At 37.6% G+C, this 27618-nt stretch overlaps 1 protein-coding gene across 6 annotated transcripts in view; it reads left to right on the forward strand.

Moving 5' to 3' along the window:
• TDRD3 (tudor domain containing 3) overlaps window positions 1-27618 on the forward strand; it is a 201138-nt gene that overhangs the window by 42535 nt on the left and 130985 nt on the right. Inside the window, exon 1 of one of the 6 annotated variants that reach the window (XM_060129156.1) lies at window positions 449-535. The exons of 3 other annotated variants lie outside the window; for them this stretch is intronic. The gene's annotated coding sequence lies outside the window, so the exon portion shown is untranslated. Of the gene's footprint in view, window positions 1-448; window positions 536-27618 lie in introns of those variants that run through there. 2 more of the 6 variants (XM_060129158.1, XM_060129162.1) reach the window with 2 other exon arrangements.

Genomic DNA, 27618 nt, shown 5'->3' on the forward strand with positions numbered 1-27618 from the left:
AGTTTCTTCAATACTGTTTTTTGTTTTTAGAACTTTTATTAGGTAGATATAGAATCCTCCTGGATTAGTCCTTTACGTTCTCTTCTTTCTGGAAATAAATAAAGCAGAGAGATTAATATACTAAAATCAGTGTTTTAAATACCCAAAATTGACTATTGTTAGCTAGTTCAATGACTTTTTAAAAATTTTTAATAAAAAAGGGAAGTTTCAGATAGAAATTCCCTTTACCCTTTCCCTTACACATGTTCAGTCTGGTCCCCTTCTTTCCCTTTCCAGAAGCAACCCTGTTATGATTTTTGCATGTATTCTCTAAGGTCATTAAAGAGTGTTTTTATCTATATGTGTAAATAAATAACATGTAGGATTGCTTAGTAGATAATTTAAGAATTTATATAGTTACTGTTTTACAGACTGTTTTTCTGTCTTCTGTCCATGCTGGTGTATATAGATCTATTTGTAAGCTCCCATGGACAGGGCCTTTGTCTTACTAACTGTGGAATCCCCAGCACCAAGAACAGTATCTGGCATATAGTAGGTATGATGTATGTATTTATTTTTTATTTTTTTAACTTTTTTTTACTTTTTAATTTAAAATATTTTTTTCTTTTTCTTTTTTATTTTTTTAACATCTTTATTGGAGTATAATTACTTTACAATGTTGTGTTAGTTCTGCTGTATAACAAAGTGAATCAGTTATACGTATGCATATATCCCCATATCCCCTCACTCTTGTGTCTTCCTCCCACCCTCCCTATCCCACCCCTCTAGGTGGTCACAAAGCATGGAGCTAATCTTGTGCTATGCGGCTGCTTCCCACTAGCTACCTACTTTACCTTTGGTAGTATATATATATCAACAACCCTCTCTCACTTCATCCCAGCTCACCCTTCCCCCTCCCCATGTCCTCAAGTCCATTCTCTACATCTGTGTCGTTATTCCTGTCTTGGCCCTAGGTTTGTCAGAACTTTTTTTTTTAGATTCCATATATATGTGTTAGCATATGGTATTTGTTTTTCACTTTCTGACTTACTGCACTCTGTATGACAGACTCTAGGCCCATCCACCTCACTACAAATAACTCAATTTCATTTCTTTTTATGGCTGAGTAATATTCCATCGTATATATGTGCCACATCTTCTTTATTCATTTAAATAAAGTGTCAATGGACACTTAGATTGCTTCCATGTCCTGGCTATTGTAAATAGTGCTGCAGTGAACATTGTGATACATGACTCTTTTTGAATTATGGTTTTCTTAGGGAATATGCCCAGTAGTGGGATTGCTGGGTTGTATGGAAATCTATTTTTAGTTTTTTAAGGAACCTCCATACTGTTCTCCATAGGGCTGTATCAATTTACATTCCCACCAACAGTGCAAGAGGGTTCCCTTTTCTCCACATCCTCTCCAGCATTTATTGTTTGTAGATTTTTTGATGATGGCCATTCTGACTGGTGCGAGGTGATACCTCATTGTAGTTTTGATTTGCATTTCTCTAATGATTAGTGATGTTGAGCATCCTTTCATGTGTTTGTTGGCAATCTGTGTATCTTTTTTGTAGAAATGTCTATTTAGTTCTTCCACCCATTTTTGGGTTGGGTTGTTTGTCTTTTTGATATTGAGTTGAATGAGCTGCTTGTATATTTTGGAGATTAATCCTTTGTCAGTTGCTTCATTTGCAGATACTTTCTCCCATTCCTCACAATGTTGATTCTTCCATTCCAGGAACATGGTATATCTCTCCATCTGTTTGTATTGTCTTTAATTTCTTTCATGAGTGTCTTATAGTTTTCTGCATACAGGTTTTATGTCTCTTTAGGTAGGTTTATTTCTAGATATTTTACTCTTTGTTGCAGTGGTAAATGGGAGTGTTTCCTTAACTTCTCTTTCAGATTTTTCATCATTAGTGTATAGGAATGCAAAAGATTTTTGTGCATTATTTTTGTATTCTGCAATCTTACCAAATTCATTGATTAGTTCTAGTAGTTTTCTGTTAGCATCTTTAGGATTCTCTATGTATAGTATCATGTCATCTGCAAGCAGTGACAGTTTCACTTCTTTTCTCATTTGGATTCCTTTTATTTCTTTTTCTTTGACTGCTGTGGCTAAAACTTCCAAAACTATGTTGAATAAGAGTGGTGAGAGTGGGCAACCTTGTCTTGTTCCTGATGTTACTGGAAATGTTTTCAATTTTTCACCATTGAGAACGATGTTGGCTGTGGGTTTGTCATAAATGGCCTTTATCATGTTGAGGTAAGTTCCCTCTATGCCTACTTTCTGGAGGGTTTTTATCATATATCTGTGTTGAATTTTGATGACAGCTTATTCTGCATCTATTGAGATTATCATATGGTTTTTATCCTTCAGTTTGTTAATATGATGTATCACATTGATTTGTGTATATTGAAGAATCCTTGCATTCTTGGGGTAAAACCCACTTGATTACAGTGTATGATCCTTTTAATGTGCTGTTGGATTCTGTTTGATAGTATTTTGTTGAGGATTTTTGCATCTACATTCAACAGTGAATTTGGCCATAGTTTTCTTTTTTTGTGACATTTTTGTCTGGTTTTGGTATCAGGGTAATGGTGGCCTAGTAGTATGAGGTTGGGAGTGTTACTCTCTGTTCTCTATTTTGGAAGAGTTTGAGCAGGATAGGTGTTAGCTCTTCTCTAAATGTTTGATAGAATTCACCTGTGAAGCCATCTGGTTGGGCTTTGGTTTGTTGGAAGATTTTTAATCACAGTTTTAATTTCAGTGCTTGTGATTGGTATGTGTATATTTTCTGTTTTTTTCTGGTTCAGTCTCAGAAGTTTGTGCTTTTCTAAGAATTTGTCTATTTTTTCCAGGTTGTCCATTTTATTGGCATATAGCTGCTTGTAGTAATCTCTCATGATCCTTTGTATCTCCACAGTGTCAGTTGTTACTTCTCCTTTTTCATTTCTATTGATTTGAGTCTTTTCCCTTTTTTTTTGATGAGTCTGGCTCATGGTTTATCAATTTTGTTTTTCTTCTCAAAGAACCAGCTTTTAGTTTTATTGATCTTTGCTGTCATTTCCTTCATTTGTTTTTCGTTTATTTCTGATCTGACCTTTTTGATTTCTTTCCTTCTGCTAACTTTGGGGTTTTTTTCTTCTTTCTCTAATTGCTTTAGGTGTAAGGTTAGGTTGTTTATTTGAGATTTTTCTTGTTTCTTGAGGTAGGATTGTATTGCTATAAACTTCCCTCTTAGGACTGCTTTTGCTTCATCCCATAGCTTTTGGGTCATCATGCTTTCATTGTCATTTGTTTCTAGGTACTTTTTGGTTTCCTCTTTGATTTTTTCAGTGATCTCTTGGTTATTTATTAGTGTATTCTTTAGCCTCCATGTGTTTGTAATTTTTACAGTTTTTTTTTTCCTGTAATTGATATCTAGTCTCATAGTGTTGTGGAAAAGATACTTGATACGATTTCAATTTCCTGAAATTTACCAAGGCTTGATTTGTGACCCAAGATATGATCTATCCTGGAGAATGTTACATGAGCACTTAAGAAGAAAGTGTATTCTGTTGTTTTTGGATGGAATGTCCCATAAATATCAATTAAGTCCATCTTGTTTAATGTGTTATTTAAAGCTTGTGTTTCCTTATTTATTTTAATTTTGGATGATCTGTCCATTGGTGAAAGTGGAGTGTTAAAGTCGCCTACTATTATTGTGGTACTGTTGATTTCCCCTTTTATAGCTGTTAGCACTTGCCTTATGTATTGAGGTGCTCCTATGTTGAGTGCATATATATTTATAATTGTTACATCTTCTTCTTGGATTTATCCTTTGATCATTATGTAGTGTCCTTGTCTCTTTTGACAGTCTGTATTTTAAAGTCTTATTTTGTGTGATAAGAGAATTGCTACTCCAGCTTTCTTTTGATTTCCATTTGCATGCAATATCTTTTTCCATTCCCTCAGTTTCAGTCTGTATGTGTCCCTAGGTCTGAAATGGGTCTCTTGTAGACAGCATATATACGGGTCTTGTTTTCATATCCATTCAGCCTATGTCTTTTGGTTGGAGCATTTAATCCATTTACATTTAAGGTAATTAATGTAATTATGTATGTTCCTATTCCCATTTTCTCAATTGTTTTGGGTTTGTTTTTGTAGGTGTTACCCTTCTCTTATGTTTCTTGCCTACAGAAGTTCTTTTAGCATTTGTTGTAAAGGTGGTTTGGTGGTGCTAAATTCTCTTAGCTTTTCCTTGTCTGTAAAGGTTTTATTTCCTTTGTCGAATCTGAATGAGATCCTTGCTGGGTAGAGTAACTTGTTTGTAGGTTTTCCCCTTTCATCACTTTAAATATGTCCTGCCACTCTCTTCTGGCTTGCAGAGTTTCTGCTGAAAGATCAGCTGTTAACCTTATGAGGATTCCCTTGTATGTTATTTGTTGCTTTTCCCTTGCTGCTTTTAATATTTTTTCTTTGTATTTAATTTTTGATAGTTTGATTAATACGTGTCTTGACGTGTTTCTCCTTGATTTATCCTGTGTGGGACTATCTATGCTCCTGCACTTGATTGACTATTTCTTTTCCCATATTAGGGAAGTGTTCAAGTATAATCTCTTCAAATAATTTCTCAGTCCCTTTCTTTTTCTCTTCTTCTGGGACCCCTATAATTTGAATGTTGGTGTGTTTAATGTTGTCCCAGAGGTCTCTGAGACTGTCCTCAATTCTTCTCATTCTTTTTTCTTTTTTCTGCTCTGCAATGGTTATTTCCACTATTTTATCTTCCAGGTTACTTATCCGTTCTTCTTCCTCAGTTATTCTGCTATTGATTCCTTCTAGAGAATTTTCAATTTCATTTATTTTGCTGTTCATCATTGTTTGTTTGCTCTGTAGTTCTTCTAGGTCCTTGTTAAACATTTCTTGCATTTTCTCCATTCTGTTTCTAAGATTTTGGATCATCTTTACTGTCATTACTCTGAATTTGTTTTCAAGTAGATGCCCTATTTCTTCTTCATTTGTTTGGTCTGGTGGGTTTTTACTTTGCTCCTTCATCTGCTGCGTATTTCTATGTCTTCTCATTTTGTTTAACTTACTGTGTTTGGGGGTCTCCTTTTTGTAGGCTGCAGGTTTGTAGTTGCTGTTGTTTCTGTTGTCTGCCCCCAGTGGGTAAAGTTGGTTCTATGGGTTGTGTAGGGTTCCTGGTGGAAGGGACTGGTGCTTATGTTCTGGGAGATGAAGCTGGATCTTGTCTTTCTCGTGGGCAGGACCGTGTCCAGTAGTGTGTTTTGGGGTGTCTGTGAACTTATTATGATTTTAGGCAGCCTCTCTGCCAATGGGCCGGGTTGTAGTTCTATGTTGTTAGCTTTTGGCATGGGGTGTCCAGCACTGGAGCTTGCTGGTCATCGAGTGGAGCTGGGTCTTAGCGTTGAGATGGAGATCTCTGGGAGAGCTCTCACCGATATTTCGTAGGGCCAGGAGGTCTCTGGTGATCCAATGTCCTGAGCTCGTCTCTCCCACCTCAGAGGCTGTGGCCTGACAGCCAGCCGGAGCACCAAGGCCCTGTCAGCCACATGGCTCAGATGAAAAGGGAGAATAAAAAGAAAGAAAACAGTAAAATAAAATGAAATAAAGTTATTAAAATAAAAAAATGGTATTAAAATAAAAATGTAATTTAAAAAAGAGCCACCAAACCAATAAACAAATCCACCAATGATAACAAATGCTAAAAACTATGCTAAGATAAACATAAAAATCAAAAACTAGTTGGGCACATACAGCAAACCCTGTCTACAGTTGCTTCCAGAGTCCACCGCCTCAATTTTGGGATGATTTGTTGCCTTTTCAGGTATTCCACAGATGCAGGGTACATAAGTTGATTTTAGAGATTTAATCCGCTGCTCCTAGGCTGCACAGAGAAATTTCCCTTTCTCTTCTTTGTGCAGCTCCTGGTGTTCGGCTTTGTATTTGGCCCCGCCTCTGCATGTAGGTCGCTCTCTGGCATTTCTTGTTTGCCCAGAAAGGAGGGGGTTAAAGGAGCAGGTGATTAGGGCGCTCTGGCTCACTCAGGCTGGGGAGAGGGAGGGGTACAGAATGGGGGGCGAGCCTCTGGCTCAGAGGCCAGTGTGATGTTCCAATAGTCTGAGGCATGCCATTTGTTCACCAGGTGAAGTTTTCCCTGGATCACGGGACCCTGGCAGTGGTGGGCTGCACAGTCTCCTGGGAGGAGAGGTGTGGATAGTGACCTGTGCTTGCACACAGGATTCTTGGTGCCTGCCACAGCAACCTTAGCATTTCATGCTTGTCTCTGATGTTTGTGCTGATAGCCGCAGCTCGTGCCTGTCTCTGAAGCTCATTTAGGCGGTGTTCTGAATCTCCTCTCCTCACGCACCCTGAAACAATGGTCTCTTGACTCTTACGCAATTCCAGACTTTTTCCCGGACTCTCTCCTCGTTAGCTGTGGCCCACTAACCCCCTTCAGGCTGTGTTCATGCAGCCAACCCCAGTCCTTTCCCTGGGTTCTGACCTCTGAAGCCCGAGCCTCAGATCCCAGCCCCTGCCCGCTGCAGCGGGTGAGCAAACAAGCCTCTCAGGCTGGTGAGTGCTGGTCGGCACCGATCCTCTGTGTGAGAATCTCTCCGCTTTGCCCTCTGCACCCTTGTTTCTATGCTCTCCTCCGTGGCTCGGAAGCTTCCTGCACTTCCCACCCCGTTTCCACCAGTGAAGGGGCTTCGTAGTGTATGGAAACCTTTCCTCCTTCATAGCTCCCTTCCAGTGGTGCAGGTCCCATCCCTATTCTTTTGTCTCTGTTTTTTCTTTTTTCTTTTGCCCTACCCAGGTATGTGGGGATTTTCTTGCCTTTGGGGAAGTCTGAGGCCTTCTGCCAGGGTTCAGTACGTGTTCTGTAGGAGCTCTTCCATATGTAGATGTATTTCTGATGTATTTGTGGGGAGGAGGGTGATCTCCACATCTTACTCCTCCGCCATCTTGAAGGTCCTCCCAGTATATGTACTTCTTAGGTAAAGTAATATAGTTTATTTTTAACTGCTAAGTAGTAGTCAACTGTATGAATATACCCCATTTCACATTTTATTAATTTATTCCCTTACAGATTGACAGTTTAGGTTGTTTCTAATTTCCATTTTTCTTATTACAAACACTGTTGTAGAATATCCTTATATGCATCTCCTTGTACGTATGTTTGAGATTTTTATCAAGAGTGCTTATCTAGGGTTGGAGTTGCAGCATTGTAGAAAATAAACTTTATATTTATCTAGATACAATGAAATTACTTTTCATAGTTTCTTGGTTTTAAAATCATGGTTTTAAAACAGGTTCTCTTCATATTTTTTTTTCTTCCTTTAAGTGCTCTGCACCCTGGAGCAATAGTTTTATCTTATTTTTCCTTTCAGATTATCAACTTTTCAAAATGATTATGTGAGGCATCAGGATCCATTCTTTTGAAATCCTTAGAAGAGTTAACCTTTGATTTTTAAGTTATATTGCCAATTATTCCTCCCTTTAAAAAATAACTTTTTGAGGTAAAATATACATAACATTAACCATTTTAAAGTGGACAATTTAATGGTTCTCTTCCATTTTCTCTCATCTGCTTCTCATTTTTCTTTTACTCCCTGAGAGATTTCTTTGATGTTTTCCAAACTTATTCTTGGGTTTTTGATTTCGGTAAGTATTTTTAATTTCTAGGAATCCTCTTTGTTCTTTAATGTTTTTCATAACACCCTATTCTTTTATTCATGTTTCTTTTATAGATGCTTAATAATTTTCATGACACTCTTTTTATTTGATATCATTCTTGACTTTCTCTGAGGTAGGTAATCAGAGATCCTCTCCCTTTCTGAATTACTTCTGTTTCCTCTAGTGCCATTTTTTCTTTTTTTTGTATTTTTTATTCTTGATCTCTGTTTCATGTTACAGATGTTCCCCAATTATCCATGGTATTTGGTTATTAGTTCACATTTGAGAATGAATGAGGAGAAACAGTCTTTATCACTGGGAGTGGCTTTTAGCCTGAAAGGCTTTGCTCTGGAGTGAGCAAGTGGATCACTTAATAACTCACTTTAGGACCCGTAAAAGCTAGAATTGGGGTGGGCTTATTTGTTCTGTGGTACTCATATTTGCTATCTTGTTGCTTCCCAGAGAGAGCATTCAGTTTCTTTAAAGAAAAACTCTGTGTGTGTATTCCTTTCTTTTTTGTTGTTTTTGTTTTTTATTGACAAACACTTGGTTGCCAGAGTTTGCGAGTCTGCCCTTGAGTAATGGAGGGTGAGAGAATGTTGACCATTTTCCTTCTTTACCTTTTTTCCCCTCTTATTCCTCTCCTCTCCCTACTTCTCTTTTGTTTCACATATAATCCCACCCCATCCATATTCCAGTCTACTAAATAATAGACGTTTTAAAAATTTCAAGAAGTTTCACCCCAGTGATGGGTAAAGCCCCAAGCTGAAATATCATAAGGCAGTGTGACTGTCAAATGCATGAAACACAACAAAGTGTCAAGGATGTCTGGATTCCGCTCTGAATAAGGAAATTAATAATGGGATACCTTACAGGGTTCTGTATCAGGGCAGGCCTTAACATTTTGGAATTCATCTGGGAAAAGAGGCAAACTGAATGAAGGCTCTTAGGGACTTTATAATTTGATGCCAGACTTTCTCAGGCTTGATTTTATTTATTAAGTTTTCAAGCTCATTTATTAAATTCTTCTGTGAGACAGGCCCTGAAGTAAGCACTTTTCACATGCTATGACATTTATTCTTCAACCTTGTTGAAGAAGGTAGTACTATTTTCATTTTACAGATAATAAACAGAGGGGGGCTCAAGGAAATCAACTAGTTCCTTTAAAAAATTATTTCTTTACATATGCCCTTTCACAAAATGTGTTCAGTTTATCAGATATTTATTAACTACTTCTTGTGAGGCAAGTGTGGTACTAAGGATATCTTACCTTAAGGAACTCTGAAGTGGAGAGGACTGGTCTTTTATACAAGTAACAAAATACGGTGACAAATTGTGAAAGAGCAGTGATTGAGAAAAATGTTCAGTTGAAGCCCAATCCTGATCAAAGAAAGGCAACAGAGGAGGAGACTTTTAAACTACATCTGGAGGAACGACTAAGGATTTGTTGGAGATGGGGTGAGGGAAGGGGGAAAATAAAAGAAAGTGTAAAGGTGAATGACATAGTTTTGGAGTAGTTGGTAACTTAGTGTAGTCTAAGGTAACTTGTTGGTCAGGGCCCGGTGGTGACATGTCTGGGAATGAGGCTGGAATGGATGACTGGAGCCAAAGTGTATGTAGTTGTCTTCCTGTATGCCTTGTAGATGACTTTGCTGGCTTTTTTTTCCTTTGTTGGTCTTCTTTTATTCATTCAATGAATATGTATTGAGGACCTACTACATGCCAGAAGTTTCTGTTCTAGAGGCTTCTCTCTTCTCACTTACATGCTTGCTCTGGGCTACGTAGTATCTTATTAAGCCATATTTGCCGTTTTCATGCTGACAATCCTCCACTCTTTCTCTCTAGCTGAGAATAGTCTCCTGAACATCAGCCATCTGCAGGACATTTCCATTTGACTGACTTGCAGACATATCAAATCAAACCTGCCCCAAACTGAAATCATCATCCTTCTCCCAAAGCTGCTCCTCACCAATGATTCTCACTATCCATTCTCGCTCTCCCTCATTTCCCCTGAGTCACCAAATGCTATATTTTTTTTTGTCTAAATGTCTCTTGCCTCTGTTAATCTACATCACCCCCCACCCCCATCACTGCTCTAATCTAGTCCACCATCATGTTTGATTTGGACTGATGCAGTAGCCTTCCAATTGGTGTCGGTCTCCAGTATTGCTTCCCTCCAGGCTGGTTTTCTGTTGTATGCAGCCAAAAACATTCCTAGTTGATTCACTTGGTAGTTTAAAAAAAACAAAGAAACCTCAGTGAGGAAAGGATTATTTCTCAAAAGAAAGATTTTTCTCAATATTATCCTGAATCGTAATATTCAAGTTTTAGAGTGGCATGATGAAGTGCTTTCAAGGAAATGATTGAAGAAAAAGAAGGAAAAGGACCAGCAAGGCTAGAAGGTGAACCTATAGTTGTTGGAAACTGCATAAGGTATATTGTGATTCTGAAAGCTTTAATCAGACCAGATGGGACATAAAAGATCATGTCTTCTAGCTTTCTTATTTTATTTTATTTTTTAAATATCTTTATTGGAGTATAATTGCTTTACAATGTTGTGTTAGTTTCTGTTGTACAACAAAGTGAATCAGCTATATATATACATATATCCCCATATCTCCTCCCTCTTCAGCCTCCCTTCCATCCTCCCTATCCCACCCCTCTAGGTCCTCACAAAGCATCAGCTGATCTCCCTGTGGTATGCAGCAGCTTCCCACTAGCCATCAGTTTTAGATTTGGTAGTGTATATATGTCAGTGTTACTCTCTCACTTTGTCCCAGCTTCCTCTCCCCGCCCCTTGTATTCTCAAGTCTGTTCTCTATGTCTACATCTTTATTCCTGCCCTGCCACTAGGTTCATCAGTACCATTTTTTTAGATTCCATATATGTGTGTTAGCATATGGCATTTGTTTTTCTCTTTCTGACTTACGTCACTCTGTATGACAGATTTTAGGTCCATCCACCTCACTACAAATAACTCAATTTCATTTCTTTTTATGGCTTAGTACTATTCCATTGTATATATGTGCCACGTCTTCTTTATCCATTCATCTGTCGATGGACACTTAGGTTGCTTCCATGCCCTGACAATTGTAAATAGTGTTGCAATGAACATTGTGATATATGTATCATTTTGAATTATAGTTTTCTCAGGGTATATGCCCAGTAGTGGGATTCGTGGGTCATATGGTAGTTCTATTTTTAGCTTTTTAAGGAACCTCCATACTGTTCTCCATAGTATCAATTGTGTGTGTGTATATATATATATATATATATAAATTTACATTCTCACCAACAGTGCAGGAGGATTCCCTTTTCTCCACATCCTCTCCAGCATTTGTAGTTTGTAGATTTTCTGATGATGACCATTCTGACCAGTGTGAGGTGATACCTCATTGTGCTTTTGATTTGCATTTATCTAATGATTAGTGATGTTGAGCATTAATTATATCATGTGTTTTTTGGCAATCTGTATATCGTCTTTGGAGAAATGTCTATTTAGGTCTTCCACCCATTTTTGGATAGGGTTGTTTTTTTAGTATTGAGCTGCTTATGTATTTTGGAGATTAATCCTTTGTCTGTTGATTTGTTTGCAAATATTTTCTCCCATTCTGAGGGTTGTCTTGTTTATGGTTTCCTTTGCTGTGCAAAAGCTTTGAAGTTTCATTAGGTCCCATTTGTTTATTTTTGTTTTTATTTCCATTACTCTAGGAGGTGGGTCAAAAAAGATCTTGCTGTGATTTAAGTCAGAGTGTTTTGCTTGTTTTCATCTAAGAGTTTTATAATGACTGGCCTTACATTTAATTCTTTAACCCATTTTGTGTTTATTTTTGTGTATGGTGTTAAGAAGTGTTCTAATTTCATTCTTTTACATGTAGCTGTCCATCTTTCCCACCTCCACTTATTGAAGAGGCTGTCTTTTCTCCATTGTATATTCTTGCATCCTTTGTCAAAGATAAGGTGACCTTATGTCCATGGGTTTATCTCTGGGCTTTCTGTCCTGTTCCATTGATTGATATTTCTGCTTTTGTGCCAGTACCATACTGTCTTGATTACTATAGCTTTGTAGTGTAGTCTAAAGTCAGGGAGCCTAATTCCTCTAGCTCTGTTTTTCTTTCTCAAGATTGCTTTGGCTCTTTGGGGTCTTTTGTTTTTCCATACAAATTGTGAAATTTTTTGTTTTAGTTCTGTGAAAATTGCCATTGGTAGTTTAATAGGGATGACACTGAATCTGTAGATTGCTTTGGGTAGTATAGTCATTTTACAATGTTGACTTTTCCAATCCAAGAACATGGTATATCTTTCCATCTTTTTGTATCGTCTTTAATTTCTTTCATCAGTGTGATAGTTTTCTGCATACAGGCCTTTTGCCTCCTTATGTTTATTCGTCGGTATTTTATTCTTTTTGTTGCGATGATAAATGAGTGTTTCCTTGATTTATCTTTCTGATCTTCCGTTGTTAGTGTTTAGGAATGCAAGAGATTTCTGTGCATTAATTTTGTATCCTGCTACTTTACCAAATTCACTGATTAGCTCTAGTAGTTTTCTGGTGTCATCTTTAGGATTCTCTATGTGTTGTATCATGTCATCTGCCAACAGTGACAGTTTTACTTCTTCTTTTCCATTTTGTATTCCTTTTATTTCTTTTCATTCTCTGATTGTTGTGGCTAAAACTTCCGAAGTTATGTTGAACGATAGTGGTGAGAGTGGGCACCTTTCTCTTATTCCTGATCTTAGAGGAAATGCTTTCAGTTTTTCACCACTGAGAATGATTTTGGCTGTGGGTTTGTCATATATGGCTTTTATTATGTTGAGGTAGGTTCCCTCTATGCCCACTTTCTGGAGGGTTTTTATCATAAATGGGTATTGAATTTTGTCAAAAGTTTTTCTGCATCTGTTGAGATTATCATATTGTTTCATTCTTCAGTTTGTTAATATGGTGTATCACATTGATTGATTTGCGTATATTGAAGAATCCTTGCATTCCTGCGATAAAACCCAGTTGATTATGGTGTATGATCCTATTAATGTGCTCTTGTATTCTGTTTGCTAGTATTTCATTGAGAATATTTGCATGCATGTTGATCAGTGATAGGAGCCTGTAATTTTCTCTTCGAGTGACATGCTTGTCTGGTTTTGGTATCAGGGCAATGGTGGACTCATTGAATGAGTTTGGGAATGTTTCTCCCTATGCTGTATGTTTGAAGAGTTTGAGAAGGATAGGTGTTAGCTCTTCTCTAAGTGTTTGATAGAATTCACCTGTGAAGCCATCTGCCCCTGGGCTTTTGTTGGAAGATTTTCAATCACAGTTTCAGTTTCAGTCCTTGTGATTGGTCTGTTCATGTTTTCTGTTTCTTCCTGTTGCAGTCTTGGAAGATTGTACTTTTCTAAGAATTTGTCCATTTCTTCCAGTTTGTCCATTTTATTGGCACATAGTTGCTTGTAGTAGTCTCTCATGATCCTGTGTATTTCTGCGGTGTCAGTTATTACTTCTTTTTCATTTCTAGTTCTGTTGATTTGAGTCTTCTCCCTTTTTTTCTTGATGAGTCTGGCTAATGGTTTGTCAATTTTGTTTATCTTCTCAAAGAACCAGCTTTTAGTTTTATTGCTCTTTGCTATCATTTCCTTCATTTCTTTTTCATTTATTTCTGATCTTATCCTTATGATTTCTTTCCTTCTGCTAACTTTGGGGTGTTTTTGTTTGTTTGTTCTTCTTTCTCTTATTGGTTTAGGTTGTTTATTTGAGATTCTTCTTCTTTCTTGATGTAGGATTGTATTGCTATAAACTTCCTTCTTAGAACTGCTTTTGCTTCATCCCATAGGTTTTGGGTCGTTGTGTTTTCATTTTCATTTGTTACTAGGTAGTTTTTGATTCCCTCTTTGATTTTTTCAGTGATCTCTTGGTTGTTTAGTAAGTATTGTTTAACCTCCATGTGTTTGTATATTTTACAATTTTTTCTCTGATATTTAGTCTCATAACGTTGTGGTTGGAAAAGATACTTGATACGATTTCAGTTTTCTTAAACTTACCAAGGCTTGATTTATGACTCAAGATGTAGTCTATCCTGGAGAATGTTCCGTGTGCACTTGAGAAGAAAGTGTATTCTGTTGTTTTTGGATGGAATGTGCTATAAATATTAATTAAGTCTATCTGTTCTAATGTGTCATTTAAAGCTTTTGTTTCCTTACTTATTTTCTGTTTGTATGATGTGCCCTCTGGTGTAAGTGGGGTGGTAAAGTCCTTTACTATTATTGTGTTACTGTGGATTTCCCCTTTTATGATTGTTTGCATTTACCTTATGTTTTTAGGTTTTCCTATGTTGGGTACGTAGATATTTACACTTGTTATATCTTTTTCATGGATTTATCCCTTGATCATCATATAGTGTCCTTCCTTTTCTCTTGTAATAGTCTTTATTTATTTATTTATTTATTTTCTGTGGTACGTGGGCCTCTCACTGTTGTGGCCTCTCCTGTTGAGGAGCACAGGCTCCAGACGCGCAGGCTCAGCGGCCACAGCTCACGGGCCCAGCCGCTCCACAGCATGTGGGATCTTCCCGGACCAGGGCACGAACCCGTGTCCCCTGCATCGGCAGGCGTACTCTCAACCACTGCGCCACCAGGGAAGCCCCAGTAGTCTTTATTTTAAAGTCTGTTTTGTGTCATATGTGTATTGCTACTACAGCTTTCTTTTGATTTCCATTTGCATGGAATATCTTTTTCCATCCCCTCACTTTCAGTCTCTATGTGTCCCTAGGTGTGAAGTGGGTCTCTTGTAGACACCATATTTGGGTCTTGTTTTTGTATCTATTCAGCTAGTCTGTTTCTTTTGTTTGGGGCCTTTAATCCATTTACATTTAAGGTAATTATTGATGTGCATGTTTCTATTATCATTTTCTTAGTTGTTTTGGATTTGTTTTTGTATATCTTTTCCTTGCTTTGTGCTTCCTGCCTAGAGAATTTCCTTTAGCATTAGTTGTAAAGCTGGTTTGGTGGTGCTGAATTCTCTTAACTTTTGTTTGTAAAGCTTTTGATTTCTCCATTGAATCTGAATGAGATCCTTGCTGGGTAACATAATCATGGTTGTAGGTTTTTCCTTTTCATCAATTTAAATATATCTTGCCCCTCTCTTCTGGCCTGTAGAGTTTCTGCTGAAAGATCAGCTGTTAACCTTAGGGGCTTCCCTTGTATGTTATTTGCTGCTTTTCCCTTGTTGATTTTAATGTTTTCTGTGTTTAATTTTTGTTAGTTTGATTAATATGTGTCTTGGCATGTTTCTCCTTGTGTTTATTCCTGTATGGGACTCTCTGAGCTTCCTGGACTTAATTGACTATTTCCTCAACCATGCTTGGGAAGTTTTCAACTATAATCTCTTCAAATATTTTCTTATACCCTTTTCTTCTTCTTCTTCTGGGATGCCTATAGCTCGAATGTTGGTGCGCTTAATGTTGTCCCAGACTTCTCTGAGACTGTCCTCAAGTCTTTTCATTCTTTTTTCTTTTTTTCCTCTGTGGCAGTTATTTCCACCATTCTATTTTCCATCTCACTTATCTGTTCTTTGCCTCAGTTATTCTGCTATTGATTTCTTCTAGAGTATTTTTAATTTCAGTTATGTTGTTCATTACTGTTTGTTTGCTCTTTAGTTCTCTAGGTCCTTGTTAAAAGTTTCTTATATTTTCTTTATTCTATTTCCAAGATTTTGGATCATCTTTACTATCATTACTCTGAATTCTCTTTCAGGTAGTGGCCCTATTTCCTCTTCATTTATTTGGTTTTGTGGTTTCTTATCTTGCTCCTTTGTCTGTAAGATATTTGTCTCCTCATTTTTTCTAATTTACAGTATTTGAGGTCTCATTTCCCTAGGCTGCAGGGTCGTAGTTCCTCTTGCTTCTGTTTTTGCCCCTGGTGGTGGGGTTGGTCCAGTGTCTCATGTAGGCTTCCTAATGGAGGTACTGGTGCCTGTGTTCTGGTGGGTGGAGCTGAGTCTTTTCCCTCTGATGAGCAGGGCCATGTTAGGTGGTGTGTTTTGGGGTATCTGTGAGCTTAGTATGACTTTAGGTACTCTGTGTACTGATGAGTGGGTTTGTGTTTTTGTTTGTTGTTTGGTGTGAGGCATCCAGAACTGGGAGCTGCTGGTAGTTGGGTGGAGCTGTGTCTTGCATTCAGATAGAGGCCTCCGTGAGAGCTCTTGGCAATTAATTTCCCCTGGGGCTGGGAATTCTCTAGTGGTGCAGTGTCCTGGACTCAGTGCTCCCACTCCAGAGCTTCAGGCCCTACTTCTGAACCCCACAAATCACTCTTCATGGCAATAAAGGGCATTAAAAAAAAGAAAAAAAGACTAAGAAAACCCCAGACCAATGGTTAAAAAGTAAAATTAAATAAATAGAAAGAAGGAAACAGGCACACACAGAAAAGAAACAAAAATGGAACTGAGTAAAGTAAATAGCAAGAGATCCAGCAGGCAAACAAACGAACCCAAGAACGAAATCAAACAAGTAAGGAGAAAGCTGACAAAAACCCAAAACCAAAAAACCAAAGCAGACTTCCAACTGAAGAATGAAGCAAAGAAACAAAACAAACCAGCAAAAATGATGTATATATATATAAAAAAAAAAGAGCAAGGGGAAAAAGACAGAACAACAGAAAAGCAACGTAGAAAGAGAAATATTTTTTAAAAAGTAAAATAGAGGGTATATTAAAGAAAAAAAAAAAAGACAAACAGAGCCCCGGGGAAATGGTAAAAACAAAATCAAACAAACAAAAAACGAAACGAGGAAACACGCGCACACATAAAAGAAACAAAAATAGAGCCAAATAAAACAAAAGGCAAGAAAACAACCAGACAAATAGAAGAACTCAAAAATGAAATCAAAGAATTAGGATTAAAACTAACAAAAACACATAATCTTAAAACAAAACCAAAGTAGTGTACCAAGTGAAGAATAAAGCAAGGAAACAGAAGAAATGGATAAAAATGATTAAGAAAATAATAGTTATAAAATAAAATGAAAAGGAAAAGCACAGGACGTCAGAAAAGCAAAGTAGAAATGGAAATATTCAAAAAAAGAAAGAAAAATATATTGAAGAAAGGAAAATAAATACGGGAAAAGAACACAGAACAACGGAAAAGCAAAGTGAAAATAGAAATGCATAAAAAAATAAAAGTAAAAGATAAAAATATGTTATAAAACACGGAGATCCCAAAAGACTAAAAAAATCCAAAAAAGCAAACAAACAAAAAGCAAGAAACAAAAAAAGAAAGAAAAAGAAACCAAGAAAAAAAAAGCTAGAATCAACAACAGAATGAATCAAAACATAATAAAATTAATAGTAATAATTATGTTTCCCTGGGTGTCTGCTGTGAGTGTCCTTGTACATGCTGTGAGCCATAGCCCACCTCCACCTCCCCAAGAGGCCCTCCTCTGCCTCTGGGCTGGTCTCTGGACCTGCTGTGTGCCCTGTGGGTACCACTGTGACTCTGATCTGGCCCAGTTCCTGCATGTGCTTGCCCCCAAAAGCCACAGCTGCCAGAGATAGACAGTTTTCATTTGTGGGAACACTCATTGTCTATTCAGATATTCCATAGATGTAGGGTCTTCCTAGCTGATCATGGGGATTTTATCTGCAGCTTGTACAGCTGATGGAAAGATTTTCGATCTTCTTCCTTAGTCACCCTATCCCTGGGGTTCAACTTTGGTTTTATACCCACCTTTGGGTGGTCCACCCGTAGGAGTCTGGTCCTGAGGCAGCCTTGGACCTCTTGGGTCTGCCTCTGTGAGGGCCGGGCACAGAGGTGGTATGACTGCTTGGATCACGGGAGCACTAGTGGTGCCAAATGCACAGGGAAGCCAGCAGCCATGTGCGCAAGAGATATGGCCCTAGTGAGGGCCTTTTCTGGTGCCCAGCATAAGGCATGTGAGGGCCAGCCCTCGCCGGGGTTTTTCTGGCACCTGGCAGTAGGCATGTGAGGGCCAGCTCTGAGGGGGCTTTTTTATTGTCATCAGCAGGCGCCAGCGTGTGGGGAGAGAGAAGCTACAATAGTGACTCTTCTCCCTGCCTGTGATTCAGCAATAGCACCCTGCTTCCCTGGCAGTCCAGTCTTCCTCCATAGGCATTCCCTGCTGCAGATTTCCTCCCTCCTGTCCCCTCACCCCATCTCCCCACAGCCAACAGCAGTTCTTGTTCTGGGCCTGTCCTTCATTCCCCACGCACCAGCTCCCAACCCCCTTGCACACCTGTGAACACACATCCCAATCCGGGGCACATAGGGCCGCAGTATGGTCCATCTGTGTAGTTTTCACTCTGTCCTGTCTGCCGCAGATCGGCCACTTTTTCTTCCAGCAGCCTCAAATGCTTCCCTTCTGTCCCAATCTGTTTCCCCATCAGAGAGGGGTTTTCCCCAAATTCGGGAATCTCTCTTCTCCTTCAGCTCCCCCACCCCGGGGTGCAGGTCCCATCCTGCTTCCTCTCCTCCTCCTTCTTCCTTTTTTTCCATCCTACCCAGTTATGCAGGGATCTTTATAGTCCTTTCTGGTGTCCAAGGTCTTCTGATAGTTTTCAACCGGCGTTCTGTGAGAATTGTTGCATCTATAGATGTATTCCTGATGCATCGGTGGAGAGAGATGAACTCCATGTCCACCTACTCCTCCGCCATCTTGAATCCACCCAGCTCTCTTACTTTATATATGACTAACCTAAAGCACAGCAGTGTGAATTCCTTATGTCCCACTGGGTTAGTGCAGAATCCAGGTTTCAGACTCTAAGCATTTTTTAAAACTCTGGGTTCAAGTGTCATTACCAAGAGTATAGAGTGGAGCCAGACTCCTGGGGTTAGCATGCCAGCTCTGTCATTTGCAAGCTGTGTGTCCATGGGCAACTTAATTAAGCTCTTTGTGCCTGAGGTTACTCATCTGTAAAATGTGTAATAATATTACCTACCTCATAAAGTTGTCATGAAGATTAACTAAGTTAATATACATAAAGCACTTAGACCAGTGTCTAGCAAGCAGTGTTAGCTGTTGTTTTTGTTACTATAAGGCATCCTGAGTTGAGTTATATATGTGGCATAATTTATACATTGTGGTACTTCATACTTTCATTTTGAAATATAGGGAAATGGCCATTGTGCTTATAATACAGTTTTTATATTTTATCGGAATTACAGTAGATATTGATATTAGTGAAGGATATGGCTTGATTTCTCTGTGACTACCATATAGAATACTGAAAAGCGGCACTGAGATGTGGATAATCTGGTGGTTGGCTAAGTTCTTCTGTGACTCACTCCCACAAAGCAGCCATTCAGCAGATGTGCTTCACATTTGTGTTTTAGCAAAATTACACATTACTATGTTGAGTCTTGGGTTACTTACAAATAGTTAAATCCTCAAATACTAAAATGCTAATACAAAATATGTTCTGAGGATGTTAAATGGGAAAGTAGGTTCCCTTATCTAATTAACTCTGCGTTAAAAAAAATAGAAAGAAAACAGATTGTTTATTTCAGGTTCCTCAAGACGTTTAATATGTTATGTTATCCTATCTTGTGATTTTCTTAAAGGGCAATAAGATTTGTAGCAAACTTATTTAGTCCTGAGGCTGGTTGTTTTAGCATATGGTGATCTACTGGAGTTTGTAGAATAATAATCAACTGCCTTAGAATTGTTTTAATATGCCTCATTTATGAGTGAGATCTTCCTTTATTAGGGCAGAGGGTGTTCAGTTGAGGAAGGCATAAAATTCACAACTGATACCTTTCTTACTTATTGCAGACTTTTGATGCTATGTCCATTTTAACGTTGCATTTATAGAATATATTACTGATGTTGCAGTTTGGACATAGAATATACTTTTGACTACTACAATTTGTATACTTATCTCACAGCCCTGAGCTTTTTTTTTATCGTGCAAGGTTTATCATTGTCAGGAATGACTGATAGTTTTGTTACTAATGAGAAGGAAAACTGAGCATTACATTTTTGGTGTCCTAGTTGCAGGGTTGTGTTCTTTCTAATCTCAGCCCATTATACCACTTCCTCCTTAGAGCCTACCCTGATCTTTCCACACAGACTTAGCTGCCCAGTTCATCTTATTCATATAGGGTACCTTAGAACATTTTTGCTTCTTTTTATTATAGTGTCTTGTTTTCATGTCTACCAGTTCACTGGATCATAGACTTCTTGAAAGTGGGTCTGAGCTTTTAACTTGAATTGCTTTTGGTGCCAAGTAAGTCCCAAATAAAAATTTTATTGAAGGAAGGAGAAAAGAATTCATGAGACTGACTGAATTAAAGGAGACAAAAAAGAAAAAAAAATCCTTTGTTAAAGTTTTTGGCCATGTAAAAGGCCAAATTCTTGTGCCCTAATTGACATATGAGTACCATTACACACACTAGAAATATATTTGCATCTATATTTCATTTTCAATGAAATACCAGATTTTTTAACAGATAGAATAACAAGGTTTGTCTTTAAAATTACCTGCATGATAAATGTACTGCAAAAATATGGGTTTCATATTTTTCTAAATTATACAAGCTAAAAAAGTGGATTCACAAAATACAGTTTTGTCAACATACAGTTTTTGTATAGGCATGCCTTTAGAATAATACTTCTTCAAACAACCTGACCTCTTGCCAGTTTGACTTTATTCATTTTAGGATTGTTACTACCATAATTGTTTGATAGAAATACACATATTTAGTTACCTGTATTATTTGATTAAATATCATCTTTGTTCATATGTACAACTTGAAAGTGAGAAAAATGTTTTCATTGGAAAATGGTGATGACTTTGTGCTTATAAAGGTTGAGACTTAATCCAGCCCCCACCCCCCTTCTCCAGGCTGAATAGCCAACTATGTGGGAACCCAGCACCATCCACCAGTGGGCCAGCACCAGCCCTGACCCTGCACCAGCTTCCCAAGCACCCCACCCTGCCCAACAGCAGACCAGCACCAGCCCCAGGCCCCCCGAGCCCCACAGCCAGCCATACCAGGACCTGTTTTGGCCAACCAGCAGTATGGTACCAGCCACAAGACTTCCTCAGCCCTACTGCCAGCTGTGTTAGGACCTCACCCTGCCCACCACTGGGTGGGCAGCATCTGCAAGAGGCAAGGCCAGGCAGTCAACCAGGCTCAGGGTCAGCCCCACCTATTAGTGCATCCACAGTATTCAGCCCCACCACTACAGAAGGGCCCACACAGGCCACATGGGGGAAACCCCTAGAACATATAGGTCTGGTGGCCAGAGGGGAGTATGTGACAGGGTCCCATAGGACATCTCCTACAAAACGCCACTTCTCCAAGATTGGGAAATGTAACAGACCTATCTAATACATAGAAGTAAAAACAGAATTAGGCAAAATGAGGTGACAAAGGAAGATGTTCCAAATGAAGGAACAAGATAAAACCCCAGAAGAAGAACTAAGCAAAGTGGAGCTAAGCAATCTACCTGATAAAGAGTTCAGGATAATGATTTTAAAGATGCTCAGCAAACTCAGGAGAAGAATGGATGAACACAGTGAGAAGTTCCAAAGTTAACAAAGAGTTAGAAAATGTAAAGAAAAACCAGAGCTGAAGAATACAATAACTTAAATAAAAAATACACTAGAGGGAATCAAGAGTAGATTAGATGATACAGAGGAACTGGAAAACAGAGTAGTGGAAACCACTCAAACTGAAGAGAAAAGCGTAAAAAGAATTAAAAAGAAACTGAGGATAGTTTAAGAGACCTCTTGGACAACATCAAGCATATTAACATTCAAATTGTAGGAGAAGAGTGAGAGAAGGGGGCAGAGAACTTATTTGAATAAGTAATATCTGAAAACTTACCTAACCTGGGAAAGGAAGCAGACGTTCAGGTCCAGGAAGCACAGAGTCCCAAACAGTATCAACCCAGAGAGGACTACAACAAGATACATTGTAATTAAAATGGCAAAAGTTAGACATAAAGAGAGACTCCTAAAAGCAGCAAGGGAAAAGCAACTATTTACATACAAGGAAACTCCCATAAGGCTATCAGCTGACTTCTCAGCAGAAACTTGGCACACCAGAAGGGTGTAGCATGATATATTTAAAGGGGTGAAAGGAAATAAACTACAATCAAGAATAATCTACCTGGCAAGGCTGTCATTCAGATTTGGAAGAGCGATAAAAGTTTTATAGATAAGCAAAAGCTAAAAGAGATAAGCACCACTAACCTGGCTTTACAAGAAATTTTAAAGGGATTTTATTAGTGAAAAGAAAAGAGCACACTAGAAATATGACAATTATGAAAGGAAAAAATTCTTGTTGGTAAAGGCAAATATACAGTAATGGTAGTATATCAACTATTTATAAGGCTAGTAGGGAGGTTAAAAGACAAAAGTAGTAAAACCATCGATATCCACAGTAAGTATTTAAGGGGTACATAAAACTAAAAGATGTGAAATATTATGTTGTAACATTGAACGTTGTGAGAGGAATACAAATTCAGGATGGTTAGAATGAGTCTTAAGAGATCATCAACTTAAAATAATCATGTATATGTATAGGTTGTAATATATAACCCTCATGGTAGCCACAAATCAAATATCTATGATAAATAGACACATAAAAAAGGAAGGAATCCAAACATAATACTAAAAATAGTCATCAAATTACAAGGGAAGAGAGCAAAAGAAGGAGAAAAAAAGCAAGAACTACAAAAATAACCCCAAACAATTAACAAAATGGAAATAAGTATATACTTATCAATAATTACTTTAAATGTAAATGGACTGAATACTCAAATCGAAAGACATAGAGTGGCTGAATGTATAAAAACAAAAAAACAAACAAACAAAAAACAAGACCCATATATATGCCACCCACAGGATACTTCAGATGTAAAGACACACACTGAAAATGAGGGAATGGTCAAAGGTATTTCATGGAAATGAAAAGAAAGCTGGGGTAGCAATACTCATACCAGACTAAATAGACTTTTAAACAAAGACTGACAAAAGACAAAAAGGATGTTACATAATGACAAAGGGATCAGCCCAACAAGAACGTATCACAATTATAAATATGTATGTAGCCAACATAGCATCTGAATAGATAAAGCAAATATTAACAAAATGAAGGGAGAAATTGACAGTAACACAGTAATTGTAAGGGACTTTAACACCCCCACTTACATCAATGGACAGGGCATCCAGACAAAGTTAATAAAGAAACACTACCCTTAAACAACACATGAGACAGGATGGGATAAATATATATGTATAAAACGTTTGACCCAAAAGCAGCAGAATACACATTCTCTTCAGTGCACATGGAACATTTTCCAGGATATATCACATGTTAGGCCACAAAACAAGTGTCAATAAATTTAAGGATCATGTCAAGCGTTTTTTCCAACCAATGATATGAAACTACAAATCAACTACAAGAGAAAAAAAAAAACTTCAAAAAATACAAATGTAGATTAGATTCCTGGTCTGGGAGCTAAGATCCCGCCTGCCATGTGGTGCAGCCAAAAACAACAACAACAACAACAAAGAATCGTGGAGGCTGAACAGTATGCTACTGTACAACCAGTGGGTCACTGAAGAAATCAAAGAGGAAATTTATAAATGCCTTGAGACAAATTAAAATGGAAACACAACAATCCAAAATCTATGGGACACAGCAAAAGCAGTTCTAAGAGGGAAGTTTATAATGATACAAGCCTACCTCAGGAAACAAGAAAAAATCTCCAATAAACAACCTAACCTTACATCTAAAGGAACTAGCAAAAGAACAATAAACAAAGCCCAAAGTTAGTAGAAGGAAAGAAATCCTAAAGATCAGAACAGAAATAAGTGAATAAAGAGTAAACAATAGAAAAGGTCAAGGAAACTAAGAGCAGGTTCTTTGAAAAGATAAACAAAATTGATAAACCATTAGCCAGACTCATCAAGGCAAAAAGGAGATTGCCCAAGTAAATAAAGTCAGAAATGAAAAAGTTACAATTGACACCACAGAAATATAATGGATCATAAGAGATTACAGCAAACAATGATACACCAATAAAATGGACAATCTAGAAGAACTGGTTAAATTCCTAGAAATGTCTAATCTTCCAAGACTCAATCAGGAAGAATAAAAATTTGAACAGACCAATTACCAGTAATGAAATTGAATCAGTAATCAGAAAATGCCTAACAAATAAAAGTCCAGGGCCAGTTGACTTCACAAATGCATACTGCCAAATATTTAAAGATTTAACATCTATCTTTCTCAAACTATTCCACAAAATTGTGAAGGAAGGAAAACTTTTGAACTCATTCTGTGAAGCCAGCATTACTCTGATACCAAAACTAGTGAAAGATACCACACATACAAAAATTACAGGTCAATATCACTGATGACGGGAGATGCAACAGTGAAAAGCTGAAAACGTTTCCTTTAAGATCAGGAGCAAGACAAGGATGCCCACTCTTGCCACTTATATTCAACATAGTATTGCAAGTCCTAGCCACAGCAGTCAGACAAGAAGAGGAAGTAAAAGGAATTCACATTAGAAAGGAAAAAGTACAACTATCACTGCAGATGACATGATACCATGTATAAAAAATTCTGAAGATGTGACCAAAAAACTGTTAGAACTAGTAAATTAACTAGTAAAGGTGCAGGTACAAAATTAATGTACAGAAATTTGTTGTGCTTCTATACACCAACAACAAACTATCAGAAAGAGAAGTTAATAATTTATTGACTGGAGAAGTATTAATACATCTTTTGCTACCCAAATGTTATTGACCAGAGACATATCAATATGTTTTTAGAGAGTGATACAATTAACATCACCATGCGAAGTTGTTAGCACTTAAAATTGATCAAGGTTTCATTATACAACTTATTTTGCTCTGTTAGGTTTTTGTCCCAATCTTGTATATTATAAATACAAGTTAATTACTGTAAAATTTTCAAAATGGCACATCGCGAAATTGAAGAATTTTTTGGTGAATTTTGTGCAGATACTTTCTCTGATTGTCCAAGTGACATATATACTGGTGTCTCAGAAGATGATAGTTCTTCAGAAGATAGTTCTGATTCAGATGATGTGAATATTAGACCAACAAAAAGACAAGAAAACTTAGTGATTGACTCTGATGCGGAAAGTGAAAATGAAACGATTTTGGAGAATGCTCCTTTGCTTCTACAGAAGAGTGGATTGAAGACAACGTTTCACAGAAATTGCATGAGTTTACAGGTGTGTCAGGTGTAACTGTTGAATGTAATAACCCTCCAAATGTTAGTGAAATAACAGAATTAATTTTTGGTAATGACTTTTTCGAGTTGGTTGCTTCTCAAACAAACTTGTGTCACCAACAGAATGAAAAATCATATAAAAAGTATAAGGCTTTAAAATGGACTGATGTAACCCATAGTGACATGAAGAAGTTTCTTGGATTAATAATTTTGATGGGACAAATAAAGTCACACTGGAAAGAATATTGGTCGACTGATCCCTTACTTGAAACACCTGTCTTTCCAAAGATTATGATGAGGCAAGGTTTGAACAAATAATGACATTTCTTCACTTCAATGATATCTCAGAAACTCCACTTCCTGCAGACAGAATTTCAAAAATTAAACCTCTTTTGGATTATCTTCTACCAAAATTTCAATCGACCTGTATACCCAGAGAAGAGCTATCACTTGAGAAGGCAATGATAAAGTGGACAGGACTCAGATTCAAAACCTATAATCCTGGAAAATTTACAAAGTATGGAATTTTGGTCAGGATGGTTAGCGAAAGTGAAACTGGATATATATGCAACCTTGAGATTCACATGCATGAAGGAAAGAAACTGCAAGAAACAATATTATCAGTCCTACAATCTTATCTTGGTTCATGGCACCATATTTACCAAGACAATTGTTATAACAGTGTGTCCACATCTGAAATATTGTTGAAAAATAAAACCAGAGTTTATGGTACTGTAAGAGAGAATCATGGTCTACCAAACTAATTAAAGGAGAAATCTAAAAATCTACAGAGGGGAGAAATGACATTCTTAAGGAAGGGAGAAGTGATTCTTCTTGTATGGAAAGACAAGAGGCCTAGTCCGCATGGTGACAACTATTCATGATGCCTCCATAGCATCTACAGGAAAGGAAGACAGGAGGACTGGCCATCAGATAACTAAGCCCACTTGTATATTAGAGTATAATAAATATATGAAAGGAGTTGATTGATCTGATCAGTATCTTGCAAACTTCAGTATCCTCTGGAAAACACAAAAATGGTATAAGAAAGAGGGATTCTTGAGTAATTGCAGTTTATTTAATGCATTTAAAATTTATTGTAGCCTTAATGAACAGAATAAAATGACTTACAAACAATTTTTGTTAGCAGTAGCTAGAGAATAGGTAACTGACCATTCTGGTGAATGTAGTGGTGATCCCACACCTGGTCCTTCTTGTGGCATTTCTAAAAGAGCCCTCCACAAAGATCCACCTTGTCGACTATCAGGTAAAATAAAAGAACATATTCTAGAGGAAATAATAGCCACAGGACTAAAAGAAAAAAAATGCTGCCAGAAAGTGTAGAGTCTGCTTTTCCAGGGGAAAGCACAGTGAAACATAGTGTATATATATATATATATATATATATATATATATATATTTTTTTTTTTTTTTTTGCGGTACGCGGGCCTCTCACTGTTGTGGCCTCTCCTGTTGTGGAACACAGGCTCCGGATGCGCAGGCTCAGTGGCCATGGCTCACAGGCCTAGCCACTCCGCGGCATGTGGGATCTTCCCGGACCGGGGCACAAACCTGCGTCCCCTGCATCAGCAGGCGGACTCTCAACCACTGCGCCACCAGGGAAGCCTCCATAGTATATTTGTAATAAATGTTCTGTTCCCCTGTACAGAGATGCCTGCTGTTCTGCCTGTCACACTCTATATTAGAATGCTGTAGTAAGACATGTTCAAAGTATCAAATAAATGCATTAAGTGCAAAAAAGTTGTTGATATTTACTCAGACGCATGTGTTTCAATATTCACTTATAAAACAAATTGCCAGCCACAGGCATTAGTTTCTACAGAAATCCCCTGGTCAGTAATGTGTTAAGAAAACAATCCCATGTGTATTTGCATCAAAAAGGATGAAATACCTAGGAATAAAGACCTGTACTTGGAAAATTACAAGGCATTGATGAAAAAAATTGAAGATGACACAAATGGAAAGATATATCATGCTCATGGATTGGAAGAATTAATATTGTTAAAACGACGGTACTCTCCAAAGCAGTTCAGATTCAATGTATTCCCTTTCAAAATACCAATGGCCTTTTTTTTTTTAAACAAAAATGGAGCAAATAATTCTAAAGTTTGTATGGAAACAGAAAAGACCCCGAATAGCCAAATCAATCTTGAGAATGAAGAACAAAGCTGGAGGTATCACATGCCCTGATTGGAAACTATACTTCAAAGCTACAGTCATTAAAACAGTATGGTACTGGCACAAAACAAGACATATAGATCAATGGAACAGAATAAAGGAGCCCGGAAATGAACCCACACTTATATGTTCAATTAATCTATGGCAAAGGATGCAAGAATATACAATGGAGGAAAAAAACTGCCTCTTCAGTAAATGGTTTTGGGAAAACTGAACTGCTACATGCAGAAGACTCAAACTGGACTACTTTCTTATAACATATACGAAAATAAACTCAAAATGGATTAAAGACATAAATATAAGACTTGAAACCATAAAACTCCTAGAAGAAAACATAGGCATTATGCTCTTTGACATTGGTCTTAGCAATTTTTTTCAGACCAGTCTTCTCAGGCAAGGGAAACAAAAGCAGAAATCAACAAATCGGACTGCATCAAACTGGCTTTTGCAGAGCGAAGGAAACTCTCAACAAAACACATAGCTAGCCTACTAAATGGGAGAATGTATTTGCAAACATTATATCCAAAACATACAA

The sequence above is a fragment of the Lagenorhynchus albirostris genome, chromosome 18 (assembly GCF_949774975.1).
Source record: "Lagenorhynchus albirostris chromosome 18, mLagAlb1.1, whole genome shotgun sequence".
Taxonomy (NCBI): Eukaryota; Metazoa; Chordata; class Mammalia; order Artiodactyla; family Delphinidae; genus Lagenorhynchus; species Lagenorhynchus albirostris.